Source organism: Microplitis demolitor, chromosome 9 (assembly GCF_026212275.2).
Source record: "Microplitis demolitor isolate Queensland-Clemson2020A chromosome 9, iyMicDemo2.1a, whole genome shotgun sequence".
NCBI classification, from domain to species: Eukaryota; Metazoa; Arthropoda; class Insecta; order Hymenoptera; family Braconidae; genus Microplitis; species Microplitis demolitor.
The window spans coordinates 18,711,895-18,723,689 of NC_068553.1; the positions used below are offsets into that span (position 1 = coordinate 18,711,895).

The 11,795-nt window shown below is 27.1% G+C and overlaps 2 long non-coding RNA genes across 2 annotated transcripts; both read right to left on the minus strand.

Moving 5' to 3' along the window:
- Positions 1–1,895: 1,895 nt before the first annotated feature.
- Positions 1,896–8,976, minus strand: LOC128668660 (uncharacterized). Its single transcript, XR_008404303.1, has 3 exons — positions 8,815–8,976; positions 2,566–2,756; positions 1,896–2,485 (listed from the first exon to the last, which is right to left on the minus strand). It is a non-coding gene; the product is annotated as an uncharacterized LOC128668660 (long non-coding RNA).
- A 959-nt stretch (positions 8,977–9,935) lies between these two features.
- On the minus strand, positions 9,936–11,614 carry LOC103579314 (uncharacterized). Its single transcript, XR_008404302.1, has 4 exons — positions 11,290–11,614; positions 10,812–11,055; positions 10,470–10,577; positions 9,936–10,345 (listed from the first exon to the last, which is right to left on the minus strand). It is a non-coding gene; the product is annotated as an uncharacterized LOC103579314 (long non-coding RNA).
- Positions 11,615–11,795: the final 181 nt, after the last annotated feature.

An 11,795-nucleotide genomic window follows, 5' to 3' on the forward strand; every position in this document is an offset into this window, starting at 1 on the left:
TTGAATTTTAAACAACCATATAAAAACCATATAGTTCTCGTCAGTACTAACGAGAATTTTTTTCACCCCTAACTTTTTATTTTACAACCCTTTCTTTGATAAAATAAAAGGACTTTGAGTGACAATAATAATAGTAATAAAACTATTAAATTATTTCAAATAGAAGTTTTTTAAATTAGAACTACTTAATATAAAAAGAATAGAAATTAATTATAAAAAAAAAAAAAAAAAAAAAAAAAAAAAAAAAAAAAAAATCAGAGGACAAATATTTTAGTGCGCATGCGCTAACATTTGAAAAAATAAAGAGACTCCCAGAGAGTATTCTGCAGAGAATTTTTTTCTTTTTAAAAAATAGGTCGATATATATATATATATATATATATATATATATATATATATATATATAAATTTTGTTTTTTATATTTCTAGGTATTCTTTTTTTTTACTTACCTTTATTCATGTGCGTAATTTTTTCTGCATAAATAAATGTATTTTCATTTTTTGAAATATAATCATTTTCACTTTAGGAATAATAGTATATAATAAAAAAGAAAAAAGGGTATATTCGTGAGAAAAAAATAAATAAATAAATCAATCAAAATAATTAAAATAAAAAATTTTTATTAAAAAAATAAAGCGATTAAAGACAGACTTTTTACTACGCATACAATCGTAAATAAGTCGGCATGTACTGCTTTAACAATACGCATGCGCAAACATTTAAAAATTTAGCAAGTCTTTTGATTTTGTAATGTATTTGTTATTTATTACTATTAAATATAAATATAAGTATGTATATTTTATTTAGTCATATTTAATTACTTTCATGTACATTAATAAACAAAATATTTAATTAAAAATAAAGGAAAAGATATTGTCTTATTTAAATTAGAACTACTTAATATGAAAAGAATTAAAATTAATTATGAAAAAAAAAAAAAAAAAAAAAAAAAAAAAAAAAAAAAACTCAGAGGACAAATATTTTAGTGCGCATGCGCCAACATTAAAAAAAATAAAGCGACTCCCAGAGAGTATTCTGTAGAGATTTTTTTTTTCTTTTTAAAAATATGTCTATATATTTACTATATGAAATTTTTTAGTATGAATATGAATATTTACATTTATCATTTATTTCTTTACAATAATTTTGATATTCTGTACGACAAATATCGTACAGCAATCCAAATTTTTGTAAAGAAACGAATAAAAAATATAGATAATATTGTAAAAAAAAAAATTATTATATATATAAATAAATGTATTTTTTTCTTAATTATTCATAATTTTTTTGTTTTGCTTACTTGTATCTATGAGGGTTCTTCTGCTTCTTTTTAATTATAATAATTTCTCACTTTCTTATATATATATCTATATCTATATACTTATTTCTACTTATAAACTAAAATATTTACTTAAAAATAAAGGGAAGGTTTTTTTTTCATTCATAAATGCTCGATTAAAAATAATAAATATTAGAATTTATTATTTAAAAAAAAAAAAAAAAAAAGCGGCTGAGGACCGACTTCCTATACTGTGCGCATTCACCTACAATTGTATTTGTTTAGAAATACAATTGTACTGGTCTAGGCTATTTTCTTTTGGAAGAAAGAAAATAGCCCGTTTGGGAAACCTCGACACCGATAAAATACTCCGATAAAAATCCGATAGACCCGGAATCTATCGGTTTAAATCGGAGGTTTTTATCAGTGAAAAAACCCGACCAACACAGTGATCACTCGATTGGTGACCAAAAAAAAGCTAAATAAAACTAAATACAAATACAAAATATTATACATTAAACAATTATAAAATAAATACATAAAAAATACAATTCAATATATATAAATATAAAATTAAATAAAAATTTCATAAAATTAAAACTTACTATTAGTATCCGTGCCTGGATGTCGCAATAAACAAAATCACACACACACTGATTACACTCTTAAATTTAAATTAAATAATAATAAAAAAGACTTAAAATTAAGCGGGAACGGGAATAAAAAAAGGAAAAATAAAATTAAATAGAAGCAAACCAAACCATGCGATCAAAACCCGAATAAAAAAAACACACTTAAAATTAAAAGGGAAGGGAAAAATAAGGAATAAAATTAAATTAAATATAAACAATCCAAACCATGCGATCAAACCCGAAAAAAATAAAAAAAAAATCAAGCAAGCACAAGCCATGCAATAAAAACATGCCACTCGTACTCATTCATATAAAATAAAAATATAAATTAAATTCATAAATTATAAATCACTCGTACAGCATCCATCACACTCACACCTTAACAAAATAATTATTTAAAACTAATTACAAGTCAGCTAAAATTAAATGAATAAATACAAATAAATAATAAATAAATAATTAAATTAATTAAATAAATAATTGGTCTTCTTCTTGGTCCTGGTCCTTCTTCTCCTGGTCTCGGCATTCCTTGGCACCCATGGATATCCTCATTCTCGTTGACTGGATCTGAAACTAAAATATATATCCCAAAAGATTAAATACAGGGATACATATTTATGAAAAAAATAAAAGATTTGAAAATAAATATCCACCAGAAAAAAAAAATTAAAGCGGCGGTGTGTCCTCTGATCTGCATCACCTTGTCCTTGATGCTCAGCAACATCAGTGTCCTCAAAATTATTCTGGTCCTGGTAGGCCAGTCATGTCAATAGATTCCATTGGACTCTAGATTAGACACGTCATAAATGATATGGAAACAAGTAAATCCAAATTATATCTAAACCTGAAAAATAAAATTAGAAAGAGAAAAAAAAGATAGCAATTAATAGCCTAATAACTTCAACATGGTAAGAGTAAGGTAAGGTCCCTGGAATCATGAAAAATCTACTAAAAAAAAATTAGAATGGAAAATTATACATCTAAACCTAAACAAAAAAAAAAAAATTTGTAAAATTTATCCAATTCCTGGTGAGGTTCCGCAACCTTGAAAAATCTATTTAAAAAAAATCATGTTTCTAAACCTAAAACAAAATCCTAAAAAATGCAAAAAAAGAAAAATAAAAAATAAACATGTCAGGGTACGGTTCGCGTATCTAATTTTTTTTTCTGAATAATAATTAAAATACTATCAAAAATGAATAAATAAATAATAAAATGACTCTATTGTTGAAAGAACGACGTTAATTTAAGTGACTTTATATTTTAAAAATGACTCGAATCTACGGAACTTTAATAAAATAAAAAAAAAAACGAAGGGGTGGGGGGGGGGGTGAAAGTACATTTACATTAATCAATTCAATTGAAAAAAAAAAAAAAAAAAAAAATGGCTCTAATTCAAGTGACTCTACTCGTATCAAAATGACGCTAAATTAAATGACTCGACTTTTTAAAAATGACTCGATTAAGATGACTCGACTGTTAAAAAAAAAGACTCTAATTAAAGTGACTCTACTTCTATCAAATTGACGTTAAATTACGTGACCCGAATTAAACGACGATAAAAAATAGGAGTGACTGAGCATTTAAATTAAATTAATTAATCGAAGCAAAAAAAAAAAAAAATGACCCTGATTTAAGTGAATCTACTCGTATCAAAATGACGCTAAATTAAATGACTCGACTTTTTAAAAATGACTCGAATAAGACGACTCTACTTTTAAAAAAACGACGCTAATTAAAGTGACTCTACTTCTATCAAATTGACGTTAAATTACATGACCCGAATTAAACGACGATAAAAAAAATGAAAATAAATGAGCATTCACATTAAACTACTCAATTGAAACCGAATTCCCTTTTGATCGTATAAAAAAGTCACTATAAAATCACATCGTTATGATATCATCAATAAAACCATTGCAGTCAATATTAATATCAATTGTGTAATGCGACCTGCCAGGGCCAATTACACTATCATTATAGAATGATAATGGTATTGATATTAATTATGACAGCAACAATAACATTGACAATACCGATAACAGCATGATTATTACAGATTTTCTTAACATATACGAGCAATAAGGATCGACATGAATTAAAAATAGAAATTTAAAAAATTATAGTGAAACCTGACCGAGTGCCAGGTCTCTATCATTAAGTGAAACGAAAACCGACTCTACTCTTAAAAAAATTAACTCTACTTCTATTAAATAGGCGCTAAATTAATTAACTCGACTGTTTGTAAAATGACTCGAATTAAATGACGATAAAAAGTTAAGGATGACTGAGCATTTACAATAAATTAATTAATCGAAGCAAAAAATAAAAAAAAAATGGCCCTAACTTAAGTGACTCTACTTGTATCAAAATGACTCTAAATTAAATGACTCGAATTGAATGACTCTACTATCAAAAAAACGACTTTAATTAAAATGACTTCACTTTTAAAAAACTACTGACTCTACTTCTACCAAATTGACGCTAAATTAAATGACTCGACTTTTTTAAAAATGATTCGAATAAGATGACTCTACTGTTAAAAAAACGACGCTAATTCAAATGACTCTAATCTTATAAAATTGAAGTTAAAAAAAAAATTATTGGGGTGTAAATACATGTGTGATAAAAAAAAATAAGTGTTTGTGTGTTTTTTTTTGAAAAATAATAGAAACGACATAATATATTACCATCAAAACCGAACCGTATGCGTAGCATTAGGCCACCAGCCAATCGATAAATCGAATCCCCGTTTTGATCGCACACAAAAGTCACTATAAAATCACATCATTATGATATCATCAATAAAACCATTGCAGTCAATATTAATATCAATTGTGCAATGTGACCTGCTAGGGCCAATTACACTATCATTAACTCACTCATAAAGTGGTAATGATATTGTTATTAATTATGACAACAACAATAATAATGATAACACCGATAACAACATGATAATGATAGATTTTCTTATAGCATGCGACCAATAAGGACCGACATCGATCGAACCGGAGGGTTATGCGTACCAGCCCAGAAGATCAGGATATATATTATGAAAAAACTAACAATTTAAAAACGCGACAGCCTGACCTAGTGCCAAGGCTTTTTTTTTACGCGGAAATGCCATTTAAATTAAATTTATTATTAAAAGAAAAAAAATTTTAAAAAACTCGATTTTAAAAGTGACTCTAATCAAATAAATACTACATGCAAGCAGTACTAACGAGTAAATTCAAGACTCTAATGATAATGCCACCTGACCAAGTGCCAGGTGTCTTTTTTAAATTTAAATCTAATTTAATGAATTTAAGGGGAAAAAAAGTTAAGGGTGTAGATTGGTGTGTGAAGAAAAGTCGCCGTAAGCGAGGTTGTAAGTAACCTCGACTATACGGCGACGTGTGGGGTGAGACTCGATTTCATTAAAGATGAACAGAGTCTCAGAAGGTGGTGTGTAAGTGGGAGTGTAAGAGAGAAAGAAAAGAAAGAGTTGAAGCTAAAGAAAACCCAAAGCAAAATTGATTCTAATTTAAAAACCCCTGGACCAGTAACTTAAATATCTAAAAAAAAACCGTGACGCTAATACTCGAATTAAATAAAAAAAGGGGTAAAGTGTGTAGTGAATGAAAGAGTAAATGAGTGGTAGAGTTACCACTCATTAAGAAGAAAGAGGTGGGGTGACTCTAATTAAAAAAAAAAAAACCCGAATTATTTAATTGATCTACTCCCCCGATCAGTCTAGTGACATCAAAACCCCAGTCCTATAATATTCCCCTCCTACAGTATAACTAACTTATTAACTAACGCAGCAAAAGTGACTCTAATTAATTGAATGAAAAAATAAAAATAAAAAATACATATCGCTCTACAGACACTTAAACACTTAAAAAAGAAAAGATTTGATCAGAAAAATTTTAAATGAATTGAGACCGGCACCCAAATCGCACCCGGGTACTCAAAGGGTGGGACAGAATAATTCATAAAAAATTAAAACTGATCAGGGAAAATTTCTTTTTTCAACTTTTTATCATTAAAAAAGAAAAAAAATAAATTTTTTTTAATTTTTAATGGATAAAAAAAATATTTTATATACGCTGCTATGGTTGGCCACCCATAACAGCGTAACAATATTTTTCGCCTTTAAGATCTATAGAGCGATATATATTTTCAGACTCTAATTCGCGTGAATTTAATTCTATATATATTATAAGAACCAAGTGTCCTTATAATCCCTAACACCCATAAACCCCCTCCCAGCTAAATCACTAGACCAATATCCCATTTCGCGGACAAAAACCCAACGCGAATTAATTATTAAAAAAAAAGGGTGAAGGTGGTGGTAGAGAAAGAGAAAGAGATGAGTTAGGGAAGGGTTAGTTGACTCTAAAATTAAACGCGTGATTCTACTGAGAGAATACTCTCAACAAAAAACCTATTACTGGTCCACTAATTAATCTAATTACCCCCATTAAAAAAATTAAGAAAAAGATAAGAAATAGAAGAGAGAGAGAGAGAGTTGGGAACGCAAAGAGCGTATGTGTATGTGTGTGAGATGGGAAAAAAAAAGTTGTGTTTGAATTATCAACAGCAGAAGGCTATTGATAACCAATCAATCTACACCCCATGTTAAATTAAAAAAGTAAACTACAATAACTCCAGAAGGGAGTTATTCAATTTATAGAAAAAAAAAGGTTACTCGGTTAGTACTGCTTGTGATTCAAATGACTCTAATTAAAATGAATGGAAAAAAAAAAAAAAAAATAAAAAAAAAAAATTTAAAACACTACATGACTCTACGTTGAAAAAATTAATTCAATTTAAATGGCATATTCTAAAATTGAACGAATTTACTGTAACTCGAATGAATCTACTGTAATTCAATGAACTCTACTTCTAGTAAGCTAAATTTAATATACTCGACAAGATATTTAAAAAAAAATGACGCTAATTTAAATGACTCGACTTAAAGATCTAATTCTAATAAAATGTGAGTGACTCTAATATTAAAAAGCTAATATGTATTGTTGTTTATGAATTCACACCCCAAAAATAAATATGACTCGAATGTTACTGATTCTACTGAATTAAAAATGAATTTAATTTAAGAAGAAAAAAATTTTTAAACTATGTGACTCGACTCTAATCAGAAGAAAGTAAATTTAATGTAAATGCTCAACGTAAATTTAAAAAAACTAAATGTAATTCAAATGACTCGACTTTAATTAAAAAAAACTGAATTTAATCTAAATGACTCGAATTTGATTTTTAAAAACTGAATTTAATTTAAATTACTCGAATTTTATTCAAAAAAACAAAATTTAATGCAAACGCTCAGTTGCAATAAAAAAAAACCGAATCTAACGCGAATGACTCGACTTTAATTAAAAAAAACTGAATTTAATCTAAATGACTCGACTTTAATTGAAAAGACCGAAATTTAATTTAATTGACTCGACTTTGATGTAAAATTACTGAATTTGCTGAAAATAACTCGATTTATATTAAAAAAAACAAAATTTAATGCAAACGCTCAACCGTAATTCAAAAAAACCGAATCTAACGCGAATGACTTGACTTTAATTGAAAAACCCGAAATTTAATCTAAATGACTCGAATTTGATTTTTAAAAACTGAATTTAATTTAAATTACTCGAATTTTATTCGAAAAAACAAAATTTAATGCAAACGCTCAGTTGCAATAAAAAAAAACCGAATCTAACGCGAATGACTCGACTTTAATTGAAAAACCCGAAATTTAATCTAAATGACTCGAATTTGATTTTTAAAAACTGAATTTAATTTAAATTACTCGAATTTTATTCGAAAAAACAAAATTTAATGCAAACGCTCAGTTGCAATAAAAAAAAACCGAATCTAACGCGAATGACTCGACTTTAATTAAAAAACCCGAAATTTAATCTAAATGACTCGAATTTGATTTTTAAAAACTGAATTTAATTTAAATTACTCGAATTTTATTCGAAAAAACAAAATTTAATGCAAACGCTCAGTTGCAATAAAAGAAAACCGAATCTAACGCGAATGACTCGACTTTAATTAAAAAAAACTGAATTTAATCTAAATGACTCGACTTTAATTGAAAAGACCGAAATTTAATTTAATTGACTCGACTTTGATGTAAAATTACTGAATTTGCTGAAAATAACTCGATTTATATTAAAAAAAACAAAATTTAATGCAAACGCTCAACCGTAATTCAAAAAAACCGAATCTAACGCGAATGACTTGACTTTAATTGAAAAACCCGAAATTTAATCTAAATGACTCGAATTTGATTTTTAAAAACTGAATTTAACTTAAATTACTCGAATTTTATTCGAAAAAACAAAATTTAATGCAAACGCTCAGTTGCAATAAAAGAAAACCGAATCTAACGCGAATGACTCGACTTTAATTGAAAAACCCGAAATTTAATCTAAATGACTCGAATTTGATTTTTAAAAACTGAATTTAATTTAAATTACTCGAATTTTATTCGAAAAAACAAAATTTAATGCAAACGCTCAGTTGCAATAAAAGAAAACCGAATCTAACGCGAATGACTCGACTTTAATTAAAAAAAACTGAATTTAATCTAAATGACTCGACTTTAATTGAAAAGACCGAAATTTAATTTAATTGACTCGACTTTGATGTAAAATTACTGAATTTACTGAAAATAACCCGAATTTAATTTTAAAGAACTGAATTTAATGTAAATGACTCGACTTTAATTAAAAAAACCGTAATTGAATTTAAATGACTCGACGATTGATAATTGTAACGAATTAAAATTTAAAAAAAGATACGGAACCGTTGATAAATATTAAATAATGAAATTAAATAAATAGATTATAATAAAGAAGAGAAAAGAGAGTGACAAAATTCAACAAACATTAACAAACCTCAACAGGGAAATAACTTTATTTCCCTGCCGAACGATGCCAGATGATCAGCTGGTAGGATGACAGCTAGCAGTCCGTCGAGGTAGGTCAGTGTTGTTTGCTTCCATCCTTCCTTCCAGTCAAGACATCAGAAAGAGAGTTTTCATCGTTGAAATCCACTGATAATCTATTTAAATAATTGTCATTAATTAATAAATAAAAATCCTGTTGACTATTGTATTTGATTCGCGAGAAAAAAAAATTAAGAAAAAAAAATTAATTATTTCAACTTGCGAAAACGCTTGTTGAAAAAAAAAAATTTTTTTTTCAAGGTGACTACTGATAATGTTTATGGAAAAAAAAAAAAAAAATATTTGTAAAAGAAGTCAACAGAATTTTTGAAAATAGTTGGACACCCCGACTACGATGTCTACACATCGGGTGTCGGGTGCCAACTGACCCTTTTGCCCCTTGACCGTAGCCCTCTCACTTCACCCCCACTTTCCCTCTCTCACTACTCACCCTGCGCAGTAGACGATTTTACAGTATGGGCTTTTTTTCTGCGCAGGTAGAAGGAGATCTCCCCGAACTACCCCACAACCGTGCCTACGTGACCTGACCCTCTTCCCCCGTCCCCGCGACCCCCTTGTCCAAAAAAAGCTGATGCAACAATTTTTAAATAAAAATCATTCGAATAAATTTAATGAAATTTTTATATTTTTTTATGCTAAAATGTATTTATTATTATGAATTAATGCCAACACAACCTAATTAACTCAAGTACAAATGCTAATCATTCATACAAACTCCTTTGACTGTTAATTAAACAGTATAAATTATAAAAAATGTCCATCAATCATTAAATAAAGTCATCATGAATCTTATATTTATAGATCTTGATATTTTATAGATCTAATAAAATACTTTCATGTTAAATAAATAAGTTTTCATGATTATTTATTAAACGTTAAAGTAATAAAAGTTTTAAAAGCTTCATATTTTCATTCATCCTTTTTTACAGTACAACTTTAAATTTAATCTATTTCCCGCGAGAATAAGTCGCGCGTATCTCAGTACGCATGCGAACTAGAACATAAACACATTTAAAAAACTTGTCGTGTCTTAAAAAAAAACAGTCGATGTAAATAATAAATGATAGATATCTACATTTATTGAAAAAATGTAACAACAATTGACAAATAAATGTATTTTTAATTTAAAAGCAAATGTATTTTTTTGTCATTTGCATAGTGAACTCATTATTCGTCGACGTCACTTCTCGATTTTAATTACATTATTGTAATAAGTCTACACCGCCAAATATGTTTCATTTGACTTGATAATAATATAATTATAATAACTAAAATAATATTTGACACGTGAGTTAAATTCAAAGAGATTTATTTTATCTTGAAAGGATAAATTTAAAACCAATTACGCAGAAATAAAATCTCTCTTTTTAAATTGCACTTGCATGTGTTCATGCTCTATGAATGAACACTTTCATATCACTGCGACAATTAGAGAATCTTCAAATGCGTTTTCTTCGATTCTGAAAATATATTAAATTAAAGAAAAGTGAAAAAAGAAAAAAGTATTTTTTGTGACCTTGAAAAGACTGCATGCTTAACGAAATGATAATAAAATTTTAGCTTCCTTAATTCATTAGTTATTACCATCTTTCTTGCGCCATCGGTAGAAATTCCGTTAATTTGGTGGGCAACGTACGAATTGACGTACATTTAGAACAAATATCCATTGATTAAGAATTCATTTTTTCCCATCTGAAACAAAGATTATAATTATTTGATGTTTGTTAGTGAGCAATGAAGTGACGTGTTTTAATTATTTAAATATAAAAGTCGAAAAAGTTTTATTCCTCATGAAGAAGAAGAAAGACAATTCATAATGTTGTAATTTATGATTAATTAATTAGAAATATTGACTTTTAACTCAGGTGTATTGAAGAACAATATAGAATAGAATTAAAATGTGTCAATTGTTAAATTATTACTTACTCTTACTCCTGTCATTTTTTGAATAAGTTCACAAATAAAATTTGGTTAAATCGTTGACAGAACTGTGGCTTCTGTTGCTTTTCCAGTTCTCATATTAATTATAATATTGTCACTAGCAATTTAATTAGGATTCAAGCTAGTTCATTAAGTAAATCATATTAAATTCATGATTTAGAATTAATAATGATCAATGTAAAAATTAACGTACATCTATTGATCACCATCTGACTTATTTTGTGCTGATCTGAAATAAATATAATTATAATTAAGAGTTTGTTAGTGAGTTATAAATTTATGTGATTTAATTATTTAAATATAAAAGAGGAAAGAGTTAATGCACTCAGGAAGAAGAAAGACAATTTATGATGCTTTAATTTGTAGTTAATTAATATAAAAAAAAATTGATTTTTCACGTAGAAATATTAAAGATCAATAAATAATAGATTTAAAATGAGTTTGTTGTAAAATTGTTACTTACTGCGGTCTTATTGTAAATACATTCAATTGATATATATTTTGACAAATGAAATTAGGTTAGAATGTCGACAAAACAGCAACTAATGTAGCTATTTAGGTTCTCATCTTAATATCCTTGCTACGATTAATTTAATTAGCACTCAAATTAGTTCATTAATTTAAATATAATAAATTAATGATGTAAGAATAATAATTAATTTTATTATTTACGTCGACTGTTTTTTTTAAAGACACGACAAGTTTTTTAAATGTGTTTATGTTCTAGTTCGCATGCGTACTGAGATACGCGCGACTTATTCTCGCGGGAAATAGATTAAATTTAAAGTTGTACTGTAAAAAAGGATGAATGAAAATATGAAGCTTTTAAAACTTTTATTACTTTAACGTTTAATAAATAATCATGAAAACTTATTTATTTAACATGAAAGTATTTTATTAGATCTATAAAATATCAAGATCTATAAATATAAGATGTATGATGACTTTATTTAATGATTGATGGACATT